This window comes from Podarcis muralis, chromosome 9, assembly GCF_964188315.1.
Source record: "Podarcis muralis chromosome 9, rPodMur119.hap1.1, whole genome shotgun sequence".
NCBI classification, from domain to species: domain Eukaryota; kingdom Metazoa; phylum Chordata; class Lepidosauria; order Squamata; family Lacertidae; genus Podarcis; species Podarcis muralis.
The window spans coordinates 64,941,562-64,960,330 of record NC_135663.1 but is presented as its reverse complement, the minus strand read 5'-3'; the positions used below and the strand labels follow the sequence as shown (position 1 = coordinate 64,960,330).

General features: G+C 41.8%; 1 long non-coding RNA gene across 1 annotated transcript; it reads right to left on the bottom strand.

Moving 5' to 3' along the window:
- Positions 1–9,761: 9,761 nt before the first annotated feature.
- On the bottom strand, positions 9,762–17,592 carry LOC114604550 (uncharacterized). Its single transcript, XR_003708352.2, has 3 exons — positions 17,497–17,592; positions 16,587–16,766; positions 9,762–10,291 (listed from the first exon to the last, which is right to left on the bottom strand). It is a non-coding gene; the product is annotated as an uncharacterized LOC114604550 (long non-coding RNA).
- Between the last annotated feature and the right edge of the window lie 1,177 nt (positions 17,593–18,769).

Here is an 18,769-nt window from a genome sequence, read left to right as displayed (position 1 = left end):
TGAACAATCCCTCTGGACCAAACTTCTGCGCAGGAATAAAGTTTGGATTCCTTTTTCACTCTGTCTCGTGGATGCCACTGTTCGTTCATGATATAGAACAGGCTTTTCCTGCAACAAGGGTCCATGAAGGGTACTTTGCTCTCTGAAAACTGAAGCTGATAACAAAGAAGGAGCAGGGGGAGAGTAAAGCCCAGGAAATGAACTGGGAGAGGAGACTGATGGATGGAAAGAAGTGAGTGGGTGGGAATAAGCAAGAGTCTAGCTATGGTCACAATAGACACTGTTCCAGAACAGGAAGGAAGGAAATCAGAGCCAGAACAAAAACATGAAAAGGAACAGCCAACAAGTGGGGATGTCAGTTGGGTTAATTCTGGGGCGTATTGGCAGGGTATAGGAGCCTCCGTTCTGAGGAACAGATCCCTTCACTTTCAGGCCTCTTACAGCCTTGTGGGAGCACCTATCAAGAAACCTTTTAAAGCATGATAGAGTTACCACCTGTTTGGCCTCCATCTCCCCTGAACAGCTGATTGGCAGGATAGTAATATTGAATGAAGGTTTATTACACTTCACACAGCCTCCAGCTGTTTGGTTGGCCTGGGGCATGGAGCAAGCATTTGTCCATGTGATTCCCTATCTATCTGAGGAGATATGCATATAGCCCTCCTCCTCCAAATGCAGAGCCCCATGCTGGATTTGTTGGGTTGCCAAAAGGCATTGTTGTTTCATTTAATTTCAATTGGCATTTTGTAATTTGCCTTGGATTTAATGACTGCATTTTTCTGTTGCTGGCTGTACTAGTGTTTACATCTTTCTACATTACTATAATTGCATATATGCAATTATAATATTTAAGTGCTGTTACCCATGTATGCTTTTGTATTCCATTTTGCTTCTATATTACACTGAGTATGTTTTCAAAAGGTATTTATTCAATGTAGTAAAGAAACAACAATGCCAAAAATTTGCATTAGGATTGACAACCAATTAATGCACAGTTCATTCATCATCTGCCTTTATTTTTTTCACAGGACAATTCTATGCATATCTACACAGAAGTAAGTCCTGTTAAGTTCTATGAGTTGGTTGCCTTTTTAAAACACTGAAACAATTAAGCAATTTGTATAGTGCATTCAGTTTGTATGGAAATTACAGATTAGCAACTGGAATACAGGAAAGGATATGATATTTGTGATTATTTGTGAATGTATAAAGAGAATTATTATTTGACCTGCACCTCTCAGATGAATGTGCAGATTGGAACTTGTTTTTCATGTTGAGGTGTCACTCTCAGCTGTGGGTTTAAAATGTGATTTTGAGATAAAAGATACACATAAATTAGTTCCAGGTTGAAAGTCCACTCCCTTTTGCGTGATCCATGTGTCCTCCATAAAAGCGGGGTCATGTTCAGGAATTTTAGGGACAGGGTGCCAAATTGTAGCAACTTTCAGTGGAATTGTTTTTAACACTCCTGGGTTCCACCCATCTGTTGGCTGAACAGCCTCTTCTTCTTCCACCATATCTGGCACACCTTCTTCTGTTGACTGCCCTGACTCCTCTCACTCCAATTGCTCCATAAATCAGTGGTCTTCTCTCTTGGGCTCTTCCCCTGGTCCCCTGCCTCCTCCACCACACTCTTCGGAGTCCTGCCAGTCCCTGAAACTGACTAGAACTGATCCAACCAATCAGGTCTGTGTCTCCCATACCGAAATGCATTTATCTGATTCAGGCTTCATTTATAAATGCTGAATACTCACCAAGCAGGAAGCATTAAACAGACCACAGTGCTCAGGCTTGCCGATCAAAAGTTCGGCAGTTCAAATCCATGTGATTGGGTGAGCTCCCATTGCTCTGTCCCAGCTCTGGCCAACCTAGCAGTTTGAAAGCACGCCAGTGCAAGTAGATAAATAGGTACCGCTGTGGCGGGAAGGTAAACAGTGTTTCCATGCGCGCTGGTTTCCGTCATGGTGTCTTGTTGCGCCAGAAGTGGCCAGCCACATGACTCGAAAAGCTGTCTGTGGACAAACGTCTGCTCCCTCAGCCTGAAAAGCGAGATGAGTGCTGCAATCCCATAGTCGCCTTTGACTGGACTTAACCATCAAGGGGTCCTTTACCTTTATTATTATTATTATTATTATTATTATTATTATTAAACAGATGGGTCAGATTTGACAGTTATACTCCGACACCAGCAGAGGCCACAAATTCCCCACCAAGCATAAAATATATATGCAGCATCTCTCCGCACAGGAGTATGGATGTGTATTGAAGGATTAAAGGATGTAACATAAGAATGCTGTTTCTCCATGTCCCACCCACAATGTTTCTGCCATTCTTCCAACATATATTCACTGTTGAGGTGGCTCTGAGGTGCCCCACAGGCATATGCGGTATTCCAGCCTAGTGTCCTAAGCCAGGAGAACTTGAGTATGGTATTATGTCCTGAAGCTTGCTTTCCTAATTAAGTTACAGACATCCAAAAGTACTTCACAAAAATGACCTCAGTCATCCTTGTAACAGCCCTGTTGTATAAAAGAACTAAAGGTAAGATAGGTTAATGTTATTATCCCCATAGTAAAGAGTGAGGGGACTGAGGCTGAGAGACAGGAGCTTGTCGAAGGCTTCTCTAATGAATTCATGGCTGTAGTGAGATTTGAACTGAAGGCTTGCTGGCTCACAGCTGAAAGTCCACTCTGCTCCACTGGCTATGCATATTGACAGTGTTAGTATTATATCGCTCAAAAAAAAAAAAAGCATCACTCTCCGTCTCTTTCTTCATTTCGAAATATGATTTTGGAGAAAAGCCAGGCAGTCAAATTGTCCATCAGTCTCAAAATTGCTTCATGATTAAGGAACCTGGAGTAGAAAATAGGAAGCAGGTAGATGTTAATAAATCACAGCCCAGTGGGAGATGAGGAAAGTTACCTCTATCACTCTACTTTCTAGACTGTGGGACATGGAAGGAGAATGCCTTAGGGATCCTCGCTATTCATGGCATTACATTTTCTTGCTTACATTTTGGAAATATGTTTACGGAAGCATTCTGAAAATGTATGAATGCCAGAAATGCATGTCTTTGTAATGACAGCAAGGTCAGAGGCACATGCGGAGTCTAAACTTCCTTCTCAGCCATTCTGGGATGGATATAATTATTTGATTAATTGAGGTTTAGGGCTGACTGAGATGTACACTGAGGACCCATGTATATCCTTAGGAATATGACAAAGTTCCAGTTTCATGTCCTCACCAACAAATGGCTTTCACTGAGCAAGTCACCAACAGGCGAACAAGAGATTGTGTGCATGTGTGTGTGGTCTCTGTGTGAGAGGGAGATGTGCACATGTGAAGAGAAAGAGAGTGAGGTGTATATGTGAAGTCTGAGTGCACGAGTGTGTGAGAAAGAAGCATTTGTACCTGAGGTCTCTATATGTGCAATTGAGTATATAATGGGGTATGTGGTGGCTATCTTGTATATTTCCAAGCACTAGGGATGTGCTTCCAGTTGTTATTTAATGAAAACAGCATCCCCCACCAGGCAGCAGATAGCTGTCGTCCTGGGACATGAGGTTGCATGTGTGGGCGGGAGCAGCAATTACTGTACATTACCCATCAACTGTCCCGATTCGATTGGAACATCCCGGAATTACAGAAGCCAATCCAGCTTCTGATTGGATCCCAGAAAATCCTGCTTTCAGTACTGCTCAGCAGGCTCACAAATCAGCAGGATCCCTTAAGAGCTCAGCACTGAAAGATGCACACTTTTCATGCAGAAGAAGGGATCTGAACGGGAGCCCATAGAAGGGGAGGAGGGGGCGCTGCTGGTGGTGCAGGCCAGGCCACCCCTGCCAGGCCCAGACATATAAAGAGGGGTGCATCTTCCGGTGCTGACAGGGGCCACACCCTCCTGGTTGTTATTGTTTAGTCGTTTAGTCGTGTCCGACTCTTCGTGACCCCATGGACCAGAGCACGCCAGGCACTCCTGTCTTCCACTGCCTCCCGCAGTTTGGTCAAACTCATGCTGGTAGCTTCAAGAACACTGTCCAACCATCTCGTCCTCTGTCATCCCCTTCTTGTGCCCTCCATCTTTCCCAACATCAGGGTCTTTTCCAGGGAGTCTTCTCTTCTCATGAGATGGCCAAATTATTGGAGTCTCAGCTTCAGGAACTTTCCTTCCAGTGAGCACTCAGGGCTGATTTCCTTAAGAATGGATAGGTTTGATCTTCTTGCAGTCCATGTTACTCTCAAGAGCCTCCTCCAGCACCATAATTCAAAAGCATCAATTCTTCGGTGATCAGCCTTCTTTATGCTCCAAGCTCTCGCTTCCATACATCACTACTGGGAAACGCCCTCCTGGTACACCTCTCCATTCCCTCCAAGTATTTGGCTCACTCATAGGAATGCAAGTGCTAGATGCTGAGGAAGAAGAAGAAGAAGAAGAAGAAGAAGAAGAAGAAGAAGAAGAAGAAGAAGAAGAAGAAGAAGAAGAAAAAGAAGAAGAAGAAGAAGAAGAAGAAGAAGAAGAAGAAGAAGAAGAAGAAGAAGAAGAAGAAGAAGGGGGAGGATTTTGGACTTGATATCCTGCTTTTCACTCCCTTTAAGGAGTCTCAAAGCATTCTCTTTTCCCTACCTCCCCAACAACAAACACTCTGTGAGGTGAGTGAGGCTGAGAGACTTTAGAGAAGTGTGACTGGCCCAAGGTCACCCAGCAGCTGCATGTGGAGGAGCGGAGACGCGAACCCGGTTCACCAAATTACAAGTCGACCGCTCTTAACCACTACACCACACTGGCTGCACACTGCAGCTGGCAATGGGACCAAAAGACGTGCGTCCCAATTTTAATCAGTGGAATGTTGAATGCTGTACTCTCTCTAGTGATATATCATGCCATTATCACGTGCAGCCATTCTGTTTTATTTCATACCCTTTGGAGCCATTTTTGTCATGCCACACCCACCCCCCAAACAGCCATTTTGTGATTGGCAGCCCCAACACTTCTTCAACATTTGAAATGTGCCCACTAGTCCAAAACATTTGACACTGTTTCAATGAATTTCATTGGTGTTGAGGAATACAGTGGTGCCCCGCAAGACGAATGCCTCGCAAGACGAAAAACCCGCTAGACGAAAGGGTTTTCCGTTTTTGAGTTGCTTCGCAAGACGATTTTCCCTATGGGCTTGCTTCGCAAGACGAAAACGTCTTGCGAGTCTTGCGATTTTTTTCGCTTCCCCCCTTTTTTCTAAGCCACTAAGCCGCTAAGCCTTTAATAGCCACTAAGCCGCTAAACCGCTAATAGCGCTAATCCGCTAAGATGCTAATAGGGTTGCTTCGCAAGACGAAAAAACCGCTAGACAAAGAGACTCGCGGAACGGATTATTTTCGTCTTGCGAGGCACCACTGTATAAAGATTTAGTTGGCTGTTTCAACCTTTTCTGGGATTAATACAGAATTGTTCTTGATCTTAAAATCTGCTGCAGCTGACTGCAGTATACAGTTTCTTGCACGTAATAACACCCTGTTATCTTTTTATAGGCACATGAAATAAAACATATATTTCTCTTAAAGAGGGATGGAGGGATGGAATAAGAATGATAAATCACTTGTTCAATGAAAAGCCAGAATATGCTTTTATAGAACTAGCATTATGAAAGGGAATGTTTAGCTACAAAAGCAGTTGTGAAAGTCTTGTATATTTTTCTTCCGTTCAGTTTGTAAGTTGCCTCTTAATAACAAATCAAACAAACAAAGAAAGAAACAGGAGCATAGATCGCTGCTGAGAGCATGATTTGTGACTGAAGTACCAAAGCAATTCAGCAGTGAATTGGGATTCATGTCCGCTTTAAAAAGGAAGTCATCAACTCCATTACTTCTAATATCAAGCATGATTGTACCTTCTATGCTAAATCTCAAAATGCACCATTGCAAACCTTCCCAGCCATCATTTCTTTCATAGCAGCAAGACGACAAATAGGTGCAATTTGTCTATTTTACTAGAATATTAACAAACTTGGTCACAATCTACTCTAATAAATAATCTAGTTTGTCTGTGGAAATATTGTGGAATAGCCTGTTTTCTAGGGTGTGTTTGCTATGTTGTTGGTTTAACATTCTCATGAAAAATTTGCCATTGATTTCAGATACTGTCTCATTATATTGTGTGCCACTGTATCTGAGGCTGTGCAGTGTTTTGATGTTCCAAGTTTTAATACTGCAAAGGTCACCCTTGAGCGTAGAAAGGGTAAGAGGTTACGAAAGGAATCCTTTATTCCCCCTCCCAAATCAATTCTCTGAAACCTAACGTGACATTCTCAAACATCTCTACATCTGTTTTCTTCATTAATAGAGAAAACACAGTTGTTATATTGGCACTTGTTGTTAGCAACATTATAATATAATGAGGACATATATTGCAATTCCATTAAAACTTGAACTTCAGGCATTAATTTGTGTGTGTGTGAGAGAGAGTTGTCTGTGTGAGTTGTCTGTGTGTGTGCAATGCGTGAAATTTATTTTGTATGTTGTCAACCTCAAACCTGATCTGTTCTGCAAAACCATGACCAACAAGTCATTAAGTTATATTTATGCTATGGAGAAGAAGAATAAGAAATATTATAGCCCTTACAATTTCTGATAGGAGAGTTTACTAGCTCTTCAAATTAGGGTATAACAACATTTTCCAAATGCAGCCATTATGACTTGGCTCCAAAGTAGCACAACAACTTCCCTTTGCATAATGGTCCACCCTCTCCCGACCTGCCAGAAAGGTGAACCTGAAAAAGTGCAAGAAATTGTTTAGTGTTCCCAATTTCCTAAACCCTTAATTATGCTGCTTTATGTTATGCCATATTTTAAATTTTATGGCAGTGTAAAATTGAGTGAGAAGTATGACGTACTCAGAACTAGGCAATTTCAAGGATTATATATTTACAGTTAATGGCTAGATGATTCTGGATAAACTTGTTTCTTTAAGTATTTACATAATCATTTTAAGTACATACAACCTCCCCTACCCCCCCCCCATTTGTGCAGGGGTTGTGTTGCAGGTCATTGCACATGACGTCAGAGCATGTATAAGCCCACCCCATCTGGTTACATCCCGTTGCACCCTGTTATGTCCCCCTTTCATGCCAGTCCTGGGTTCATGGTGATGCACGCTTGCACAGCCGTGCATGCTTTGAATGTGCACAAAATGGTTGTTGCCTGTATATCATTAAATTCTAATTTGCCACAACCATACACCAAAAAAAGAATATATATATATATGGGTCAAGCTACTTCTTATGCTTAACATGTTGCTACGTCATTCGCTGGTGGGGTTTGGGATGAATGTAGCTATTCCACTGTACAAGGGGAGAAAGCCCCACTGAGTTGATGCACTCTCAGAGACTGATGGAATCTGATGGATTCCTAAGTGCTCTGGAGGATTTTGTGGCTGATATGGCTGGTCCAGAATGCGGCAGCTAGACTGGTGACTGGGAGTGGCCGCCAAGACCATATAACACCGATCCTGTCAAAGTGTTGCTGCTGACCTTTAAAGCCCTAAATGGCCTCGAGCCAGTATACCCAAAGGAGCGTCTCCACCCCCATCATTCAGCCCAGACACTGAGGTCCAGCTCTGAGGGCCTTCTGGCGGTTCCCTCCCTGTGAGAAGTGAGGTTGCAGGGAACCAGGCAGAGGGCCTTCGCGGTAGTGGTGCCCGCCCTGTGGAACACCCTCCCACCAGATGTCAAAGAGAAAAAAGCAACTACCAAATATGTCAAGGAAATAAACAACTTTTAGAAGACATCTGAAGGCAGCCCTGTTTAGGGAAGCTTTTAATGTTTGATGTTTTATCGGGTTTTTACTATTTTGTTGGGAGCTGCCCAGAGTGGCTGGGGAAACCCAGCCACATGGGTAGGGTATAAATTCTTCTTCTTCTTCTTCTTCTTCTTCTTCTTCTTCTTCTTCTTCTTCTTCTTCTTCTATTATTATTATTATTATTATTATTATTATTATTATTATTATTATTACTGGTCTTCCAGTCAAGGCTCCTGTCTCACTACGGCAAACTCTGAATTGGGGCTAGTCTGCTGCTGTGTTATTGTACTTTTTTTTAGTATATTTGATTTGAAGTCATAACTGTTTGAGTTAATCTTATTGTTTATAGAAGAAGGTTATGACGTAACCTTCCCTGGGATCATGAATTGACCATATGTAAACAAAAGTCTTTTATAAACCTCAGTACTGTCACACTTTCCCCAATAGTCTAGAATTCATTCCCATGATAGAATCTCCTAGTTGGCTATGTTTGATCCCATATAACAGTGGTGGAGAACCTTTTAGAGACCGAGCACCCAGACGGCAAACCAAAACCCACTTATTTATCATTGAGCTTTTTTCGGGGGGCTTCCCAAAGTGGTTGAGCTTTTTAGTGGGGAGATAGAACAGAAATAAATGACCAATAATACTTTTGCTGTCACCACATCTGTCTCCTGAGAAATCTCTATGTGGGACAAGAAGCTACAGTTAAAACTGGATATGGAACAACTGATTGGTTCAAAATTGGGAAAGGAGTATGACAAGGCTGTATTTTGTCTCCCTACTTATTTAATTTATATGCAGAATACATCATGCGAAAGGCTGGGCTGGATGAATCCCTGACCGGAATTAAGATTGCCAGAAGAAATATCAACAACCTCAAATATGCAGATGACACAACCTTGATGGCAGAAAGTGAGGAGGAATTAAAGAACCTTTTATTGAGGGTGAAAGAAGAGAGCGCAAAATATGAAGCTCAACATCAAAAAAACGAAGATCATGGCCACTGGGCCCATCACCTCCTGGCAAATAGAAGGGGAAGAAATGGAGGCAGTGAGAGATTTTACTTTCTTGGGCTCCATGATCACTGCAGATGGTGACAGCAGCCACAAAATTAAAAGACGCCTGCTTCTTGGGAGAAGGGCAATGACAGGCCTAGACAGCATCTTGAGAAGTAGAGACGTCACCTTGCCAACAAAGGTCCGTATAGTTAAAGCCATAGAGGACGAGATGGTTGGATAGTGTTTTCGAGATTACCAGCATGAGTTTGACCAAACTGCGGGAGGTAGTGGAGGACAGAGGTGCCTGGCGTGCTCTGGTCCATGGGGTCACGAAGAGTCGGACACGGCTAAACGACTAAACAACAACAACAATACCTTTGCTGGAACTAACACGCAGCACCGACTTCATCGTCCGCCAAAGTGCCAAAAAAGCAGCACAATAAGAGTGAAATAATTAATGTTGCTATGCCCAATCAGAAACAGCCACTGGCACAGCAAATTGGAAAACAGACCAATCGCTGAACACAATCTCCGGCTACTGGCTACCAGCAAATAAATAAATAATAATAATAAAAAGGTTCTGGGTTTCAACAGCGGACGCAAGCTGTAGCGTGGGGGGGGGGGAGTGGGAGAAAAAATGGGGGGGAACAGTGCAGATGGGCCGATGGCGTGTGTGCCAGCAGTGAGGGCTCTGTGTGCCAAGTGTGGCATGCTTGCCATAGGTTCGCCACCGCTGCCATATAAAGTCAACGTATATACAATGCAAACAACACATTTGTTACTATACAGTACAAAGTACATTGAAAAGCTAAGAACTTCCTTTCTACTTGTAATATGTATGGTATTTTCAGGCTAATTTCACCTCCAGGTCAAACCAGCAAAGTTATTTCAAAAGAACTGCGGCATGGGTTGCTGTTTATTTTAATTAAATCACACCAAGTGAGATGCATGGGGGTGTACCAATTTCAGGTTGTCAAAAAGAGGCAAATCTGCCAAACACAAATATAAGAAGAAAATGTTTTTGTGAGATTGTAATGTGATGCATATTCTGAACATATTATGCTATAAATGACTAGAAATGGCTTGGGCGGTAAGTTGATTTTTAATTAGCCGGTTCTTGACATTGTCGTGTTCGTAAAGCTTACATTTTAAATCATCCGTCAGCTGCAAAACACCACTATGGAGCATGACATCCAATTATATTAGTAAAATAACCTGCATAAAGTAGATGGATGAAAAGCTGAAAATGATAAATTAAACTATACAGGAATGTGGACCCAAAGCACAACACAACTAGTTTTGCACACCAAAGGGAGCTTGGGACTTCTCAACTTCTGCAATTTTCATCCGGCTGGCACGACATTTTTAGACTTTCTTCTTACTACCATTTCAGATGCCTTTAATCCACACAATCTAGCATCTCTCTGTGTGTGCATGTTCATAACTTTTACTGATATTATAATCTGCACAGGTTGTTCCAGACTATTTCAGTTTCCCATCTGAAAAAATAATAATTGAGAAATGAATGATACAAACAAGAAACGAGAATTAAAAATGAATGCACCCCAAATCCCGGGGTCAGGAACTTATTTGTTCGTATTTCCATCCTTTTTGGAAATAATAATTATTCATTTCATTTTTTATTTGTTTTCAAAAGCAGATGGATACCCCATTTGCGCCTAAAGTGGGTGACTATTATGAAGCAATATGTAGAATTATTGGAAATCAAATGGCACCACAATGATCATTTGTCCTCTTTAAATCTAATTCACAGTCCTATATATATATATATATATATATATATATATATATATATATATGGGACGCGGGTGGCGCTGTGGGTAAAAGCCTCAGCGCCTAGGACTTGCCGATCGAAAGGTCGGCGGTTCGAATCCCCGCGGCGGGGTGCGCTCCCGTTGCTCGGTCCCAGCGCCTGCCCACCTAGCAGTTCGAAAGCACCCCCGGGTGCAAGTAGATAAATAGGGACCGCTTACCAGCGGGAAGGTAAACGGTGTTTCCGTGTGCGGCTCTGGCTCGCCAGATGCAGCTTTGTCACGCTGGCCACGTGACCTGGAAGTGTCTTCGGACAGCGCTGGCCCCCGGCCTCTAGAGTGAGATGGGCGCACAACCCTAGAGTCTGGCAAGACTGGCCCGTACGGGCAGGGGTACCTTTACCTTTACATATATATATATATATATATATATATATATATATATATATATATATCTCAGACTGAACTGGTTCAGCAATAAAATTCCCTTATTAACTTTGAGAGAGTTGTTATTCATTAGAGTCCTGCAAATCTGAGAGGGACCCCTGGGGTAACAATGTCCTTGCTGGGATGGAGTGGAGCAGGGCTCTCCACCATCACACGTAAAGGCCTAGGTGTTTGTTCCCTGTTCCCTGTTCCAGTCCTCTCACTCCAACAGAAGTTTCTGGTAGCAGATCCATCAAGCCCTCTGGTCTGGAGCTGATGCTGATGCTGCTGCTGAATGCCAAATTGGTCCTTAAGAAAACCATGCTTATCCATGTCTTGGTTGTAGATGAGCAGACTGATCCAGATTGTATTACCAAGACTTGAATGAGTGAGCTGGGTGGGCCTCAGCTGTATCCACCTGGGTTTTCTTTTTTCTTTTCTTTTCTTTTCTTGATTTTTTTTTTTAAATTCAATTTTACAAGTGTAAGGTTTTAACAGCACCAAGTCCATATCCGTATTGGTTCTTAAACTTAATCCATTCTGGAAGTCTGTTCCAAAACCAAAGCGTTCCAAAACCAAGGCACACTTTCCCATAGAAAGGAATGCAAAATGGATCAGTTCCAGACTTTGAAAAACAACCCCTAAAAAAGCAATTTAACATGGATTTTACTAACAAGACAATTGATCATTAAATGAAAGCAATAAAAAATGTACTGAAGTCACACAATCAATCAATCTGAACTGGGTTCCACATAATAATAATAATAATAATAATAATAATAATAATAAAAGAGCCACAAAAACACAAAATAAATAGCAAAAACAGACAGACCTCAGCATAACACTCAAAATGGAAGTGTGGCACTCAAAACGGAAGTGTGGAACTCAAATCTGAAGCATAACACCCAAAATGGAGCATGTTCGGCTTCCGAAAAAAGTTCACTAACTGAAACACTTATTTCCGAGTTTGCAGTGTTTGAGTTCTAATTGTTTGAGTACCAAAGACAGCACTGTATAGAGATTTCTCTGAATCTCCAGACTTCCCAGTCCTATTGTCAACCTTTCCAACTGCATATTATTTCATAATCCATATTTTGTCTCTCTCCATATTTTCCATAGTATTTGTTACATGACAAGTGTTATTAGAATCCTGCTAATGTTTTCATCTGCTTACAGTGGTCTCCTAAATAAATTATAAATTCTTCCCATTCTTTCTTGAAGATTTTGTCTTCTTGGTTCCTGAGCTTTCTGTTCAGTTTTGCCATTTCAGCGTAGTCCAACAGCTTAGTTTGCCATTCCTCTCTGATAGGGACTTTATCTTCTTTCCATCTCTGGGCTAGTAACATCCGGGTGGCTGTTGCTGAATACATGAAAAGTGTTTTCTGCTCCTTTGGGATGTCGATACCCGCAATTCCTAATAAAATAGCTTCTAGTTTGTTTGTTTCTACAAAGGTTATTTTAAACAATTTTTTTCAATTCATTATATATCATTTCCCAGAATGCTTTTATTACCTTACACTGCCACCACATATGCTTAAAATGTACCTTCTTTTTCTTTACGTTTCTTTACATTTTTGCTAATTTACTAGGAGTCAAATACCACCGGTACATCATTTTCATATAATTTTCTTTCAGCCTACAACATGCTGAGAATTTCAAGTTGGTTTTCCATGGTTTTTCCTATCCACCTGGGTTTTCAGTACTGAGTTAAATTGGGGGTCCACTGATGGATGAAACAGAGACTTAATAAAGTACACCAGTGATAAAGAGACTCTCTCATACACTGAGTGTTTGGGAGGGAAAGAACCTGGATACTTTGTGAACACTTCCTTCACCACAATACCTATCCTTATTTTGACATTATATATCCTTATTTTGTGAAGAGAACCTGAGCTTACAGGGTTAAACAGCTCAGAGTGTACGCCCTGCCTACTGTTGGGAGGGGGGAGACTCTGCGTCATTTCCGAGTCTCTCAAGTCTTTGTTCTCTCTACTTTCGCTTTTGAGGAGAGTGGACGTGTTTTCACGATGCTGTTCGACAATGGATAGTCTGCTGTAAATAAAACTGCTTTTAGCTGCTAAGATCCTGAGTGGACTTTATTTAGCACACTGAAGAAAGCACTGAAGCTTACAGCTTTCTCTAGCCGCTGCTGCTTAACTCTGCGTTTTGCTCAGAGCATCGGAATGTGGCCTTTGAAGTCCGAGGCCTGGCCAGGAGCTGCACAGCCGAAGCGGGCTGGACGCCAAGATTTATCTGAGCAATAAATCAATCACCTTTCACATATTTACACATTGATACAGGAGTGGCGATGCAACATGCTGGAACTAACTTCATTGCTATGCTAGCTACCGCTTAATGGTACAGAATTCTAGACAATTCTGCAAATTCAGGAGCCCCCTCCTCCATTGGTTTGGCTCATCTTAAGTTCTGGCACCACCTGACTTCTTTTTTGGGGGGTAGAGGTGGGGGAAAACACACTGATACCTCTTATATCTAAGCAAGACTTTCTGGCAAGATTTTCCAGTGGATTCGGAAGTGGGGTGGATTTCAGAGGCAACAAGGGGACCAAGAGAAAAGCAGACAAAACAGGAAAAGTGATATATATATATATATATATATATATATATATATATATATATATGCAGGTTTTGGTGTCCTCGGGTATCTTCCCGTGTAAAAGTTGGGGTGTCTAGGCGACGTTTCGACGAGGTCTCACTCGTCATCTTCAGGCTGGTGCTTTCGGCTTCTTGTTACTGGAACAGAGCAGGATCTCAGTGTTTGAGTTCCTATAAATACTGTAGAGGAGGTATGGTGTATAGCCTCCAATGTTCTGGGCAGAGAGGAAGTTCCCAGGCTAGTGTGCCTTTTCTTCTTTTGTTCCTTAATTGCTTGAGGGATATCTTGAGTGATTTCTTGAGTGATATCCTGAGTACCACTTAGGTGGGTCATTAGGTGTGGATTAGTTGCTAAAGCCTTTGTGTCTTGACCTCTTGAACTTTGTGAAGAGTTTTTCTGAGAAGATGGGTGTACTACATTTAGTTGTGCTCTGGCTTGGCTTCGTGTATAGGGGCGAGCTGTGGTTTTGTGGCCTGTGCCAGCCAGATCTGTGTAGGGATTGCAGGGGGGTGCAGCATCCGGAGGTGCCACCATGGTTTGGCTACTGGATGGTGTCTGTAATTTATCTGTGGAGAGGGTCTGGGTATATATATTCTTCAGAAGTTTACACATTGATTTTCTGCTTTCATGGAACCCTTCTCAAATGGATTTGCTTGCTGAAGAGCCCTGGTAAGTCTGGCACAGAAACCTTGCACATTGCAAAGGATTCTGGGTAGCAATCTACCATACAGACTAATTTTTTTTCTACAACAGCTTTTGCCAAATTGGTTTTCTTCAGATATTTTGGGCCGCAATATCTCAGCAACAGCACTGAGGCCTGCTCAGCTATCCCGTTTTATTCAGAATAAATGTCACACTTCTTCCAAAATAGGTGGAAGGGCACCAGGTTGGCAAAGCTTGTGCTACAGGGTGCTAGCCAGGACTCTTGGTGTCCTGTAGGATCTAACACTGTACATTAGAAAGCAACTAATGTGCTCTTGCAGGTGTTGCTATGGGAGGGGGGAGTTCAGACGATCCGTAGTCTTTTCTGGAAATCTTGTCGGCTATGATTGATCTTCCATTTGGGAACCCTTGATAGTTTTCCAAGGGGTCCCAAAGTTCCCCAGAACTCATTTACAAAAACAAAAACCAGTTAAAAAGTCAGTGTAAGGAACTGAATGACCTTTTTGCTCTTCTGAGTTGCTCATTTACCAATAAAGCCATCATTATCAGCAATAATCATTCTAATATTTGTTGCCACCTTGTGGCCAAGAGGCAACAGCTGCTTAGCAAAATAAAATGAACTCGAGATGGAGATCAGTTGTTTTCCAGGCTGCAACATCTATGAACTCAGCCTCCAAAGTGAAACTTTTTGGGTACACCTAGATTTCTGGTTTCACCTTCATTTTTTAAATTCATAATTGTTTATACAAACATAAAAAGGAAGACAATTGTGCTGCAAGTTCAATACTCTGCTGAAATTCACTCACAGCAAAATACTAGGGTCTTATAATGCAGCCAGTATCTCAGCAACAACACATGCATCGAGGTTCACTATCTCTACTATGTGTCTGCTCCACTTTCCTATTTTTATTCAAAATAAATAAGCAACACTTCTTCCAGCTCATTTTATTCCCTTTTCCTTCCAGAATACCACTGGGCACAGAGTAAAAATCAAGATGAAAGTGGGCTCCTTTAATTCCCTCTCTCCCGATTTCTTTTAATTGGAGCTATTGGGAAGTTATCTTGCCTCTGGAGATATTGAACACACTATGCTCTGCTTTATAGATGAAGGTGGCTGTTTTTCTCAGAGACGGGCAAGACAGGATCACCAGGTAGCAATCCCAAGATTCTCTCTTTACCTTTAAATCTCCTGGAGAACTGGAAGCTAGGCAGTCATGACTTTTCATCTTGTGCATCCTGATACCCTTTGCTTAGATATAAGAGGTATCAATGTGTTTTCCCCCACCCCTACCCCCCTAAAAAAAGAAGTCAGGTGATGTCAAATCTTAAGATGAGCCAAACCAATGGAGGAGGGGGCTCCTGAATTATCAGAATTGTCTAGAAATGGAAAGCTTGTGATAGCCTGTAAACTTTGTAGTACCCAGCCATCAGGAAGACAAGGGAGGGAACCTGTACTTCAGGTATAGGGAATATAAGCTCATGCTTTGCCAAAGCCAGAGTGTGCCTACTTTGGAGACCCGCTCTTGCAGGAACATATTGTATTCAATAAACTCTTTGCTGCTTCACCAATTTTGTTCAGATTTTATTTTGAGGATCTCAAGAGCCACTTCTAACACTATGCAACCCTGGCAGGGGCAGGAGCAGGGCAGGGGCAGGTGGGACATCCGCAGGGGCACCACCCTACAGGATTCCACCGCCCAAGGCAGCTGCTTCCACCTGCTTCAGGGGAGGGTCATGCAAAAACCATATATCCTAAAAACCATATATCATAAAGACACCACAGTCTCCACTGTGCCTCATTTCCAAAAGTATTGCAAATGCTGGGTAAGTGCCTGGGCCCCGGGAATCTCACACTGCTTGAGGATTAGGGTGGCAACATAAGAAAATTGTGGCAACAGCCGACCTGATTTTATCAACAAAGTCACAGGGCCAAATGCAGAAAAGACACATATAAATAAGCTAGGGCTTTGGGGGGGGGCGCTTTTGTAATAATAATCATAAAAAGCTCAACAACCTTCAGGGAGTCCTGGTTTTTACTTTTTGAAATATGGCAACATTAATATAGAGCAGGCATTGGTGTAATATGGGAGTTTTGGTGCAATTCTCCTTATTTTATCAGATAGGGTTACGAGAAAAAAAGTTTTGAAGGATTGCAAGGAACCTTTGGCATCAACTTAAAGTGATTTGTTGTTGACTTAAATGTGTGTGTTTTTCTTTACCTTAAGGTCACAGTATTGATTCTGGCAAAATACTGTAAATATTAAAACCCCAGGTCAATAAGCTTAACACTAACCTAAAAACATCAATAAATGCTTACCATCTGCAGAGCTGAAACAAGATCCTTATCTAAGACTTGGAGACACATCACTTTATTGGAGCTGAGAAGTTTGAGCATGTGTGTATCTATTTTCAATGGTGCTACAATAAATATCCCAGGCTGTGAAGCTCAGCAGAATTTCAGTAGGAAGTCCCATGGAAATTAATGGGACTAGCATCCCTGTTAAAACACAAGCACACATTTTAGGGTCAGGGTGGGACAAACAATATTTTTTTCTGATTTTTTTTTTGAAAGGCAGTCCTATTTAAAAATAAAATAAAAAATTGGGTGGGGGAGGACATTAATACAGCAGTCATAAATATGTGTGTCCAGAAATAAAGCTCATTGAACTAAGGTCCCATCTGCATTTCAGGCATACCACTTTAAACAGAAATGACTTCTCCTAAAGAATCCTAGAACTGTAGTTTGTTAAGAATATGGAGAGTTCTTAGAAGACCCCTACTGGCCTCACAGAGTGAGAGTGGTTTAACAATTAATCCCTCTTCCCAGGGAATTCTGGCAACTGAAGTTGTGTGAGGGGACTAGGTATCTCCTAGCAACTCATGGCATCCTTAATAAACTACAATGCCCAGGATTCTTTGGGGGATGTCCTGACTGCTTAAAGTGATATGATGCTGACTTAAATGTATAGTGCAAAAGGGGCTGTGGCGATCACACAGGGTCCCCGGACATTTAACGGTCTATTGATCCGTGTGCCACCACTGTGCTTGCTTCCCCGCTGCCACCAACCCATTACTCTCGGGTAAAACATTGAGTCCAGACAGTTGTTAAAAGTGAACCCAATAAACAAATTTATTTTATAAACATTAACAAGTTTATGGTTTCTCAGATAATATTCCTGTCAGTTTCTTAACTTTAGTTTCTTTACCGGCATATACCTTCCCAATACCTTCTGACTGATTATCTCAGCTGTTTGACGGACTCCTCTTAATAAATTCTCTCACTGTCTCACATCAGACTAGCCCAACCCACAGACTTATCCTAACTGTCTCGTCTCTAATTCCAGACTGACTTCTCAACCACTCTAACTGTAACTCCTCCCCTTGGGTTCCCATTGGTTAGTCATTTTACAATTAGTTAACCCTTTCCTTATGAACCCAGTATGATGTCACACCACCTAGGAGGGCAAACGCCACAGCGGGACCAGAAATTATTGAAAAATTGGAGTAAATATGCAAACTATTTGAAAAACAATTGTAATAAACTGACTATGCTTGTAGGGCTACAAGAAGTTTTGTAAGGAAAACTATATGAAATATTACAGGAAAAAATTATGAGAATGGATTTTAAGTTATGGACTAGTAAAAGTAATAGTGAAAATAATGAAAAGCAAGATTAAGAGACGAAGGTTGAAAATCACTAGACATGGTTGATGGAAGTCCTAGGCATATGGCCAAAATGTTCTATAAGATGAGAGGAGATGTTATGTTTGGTTTGGAAAATATATATAAAAACTAATAAAAATATTATAAAAGAAAAAAAGAAAAGAAAGAGACACTGGGGGGAAAGCTGTCGAAAAAATTTCTGGCAGAGTTCCTGTCCCTTTAAAGGCTTGAGATATGCAAAAATGTAGCAGATAAAGTGATGTGAAATGCTTCACATGCTAAATGTTTCCTTGTCAAGCAGCTGTTAAAGGCACAGGAAGACCTCCAGGAAAGAGGTTTGCCATGCAAGTGTCTGTCAGGGGGCGGGAAAGTGCGACAAGTTTTAATGTAACAAATAATTGTGTTTAAAACATTGCTAACTAACAAGCATGCCTGTTTTGATTTAGGAACCATTCTTTCTTTGTTTGTTTGTCTTTAAGCATCTAAAGCCGCATTCAAACATTTATTTCCTTCTCTGTGGACTTCACTCTTTTTCTGTATCTCATACCTTACAGTGGTGCCTCGCAAGACGAAAATAATCCGTTCCTCGAGTCTCTTCGTCTAGCGGTTTTTTCGTCTTGCGAAGCAACCCTATTAGCGGCTTAGCGGATTAGCGCTATTAGCAGTTTAGCGGCTTAGCAGCTATTAAAGGCTTAGCGGCTAAAAGGCTATTAGCGGCTTAGCGGCTATTAAAGGCTTAGTGGCTTAGCGGCTAAAAGGCTATTAGCGGCTTAGCGGCTTAGAAAAAGGGGGGGGGAGCGAAAAAAATCGCAAGACTCGCAAAACGTTTCCGTCTTG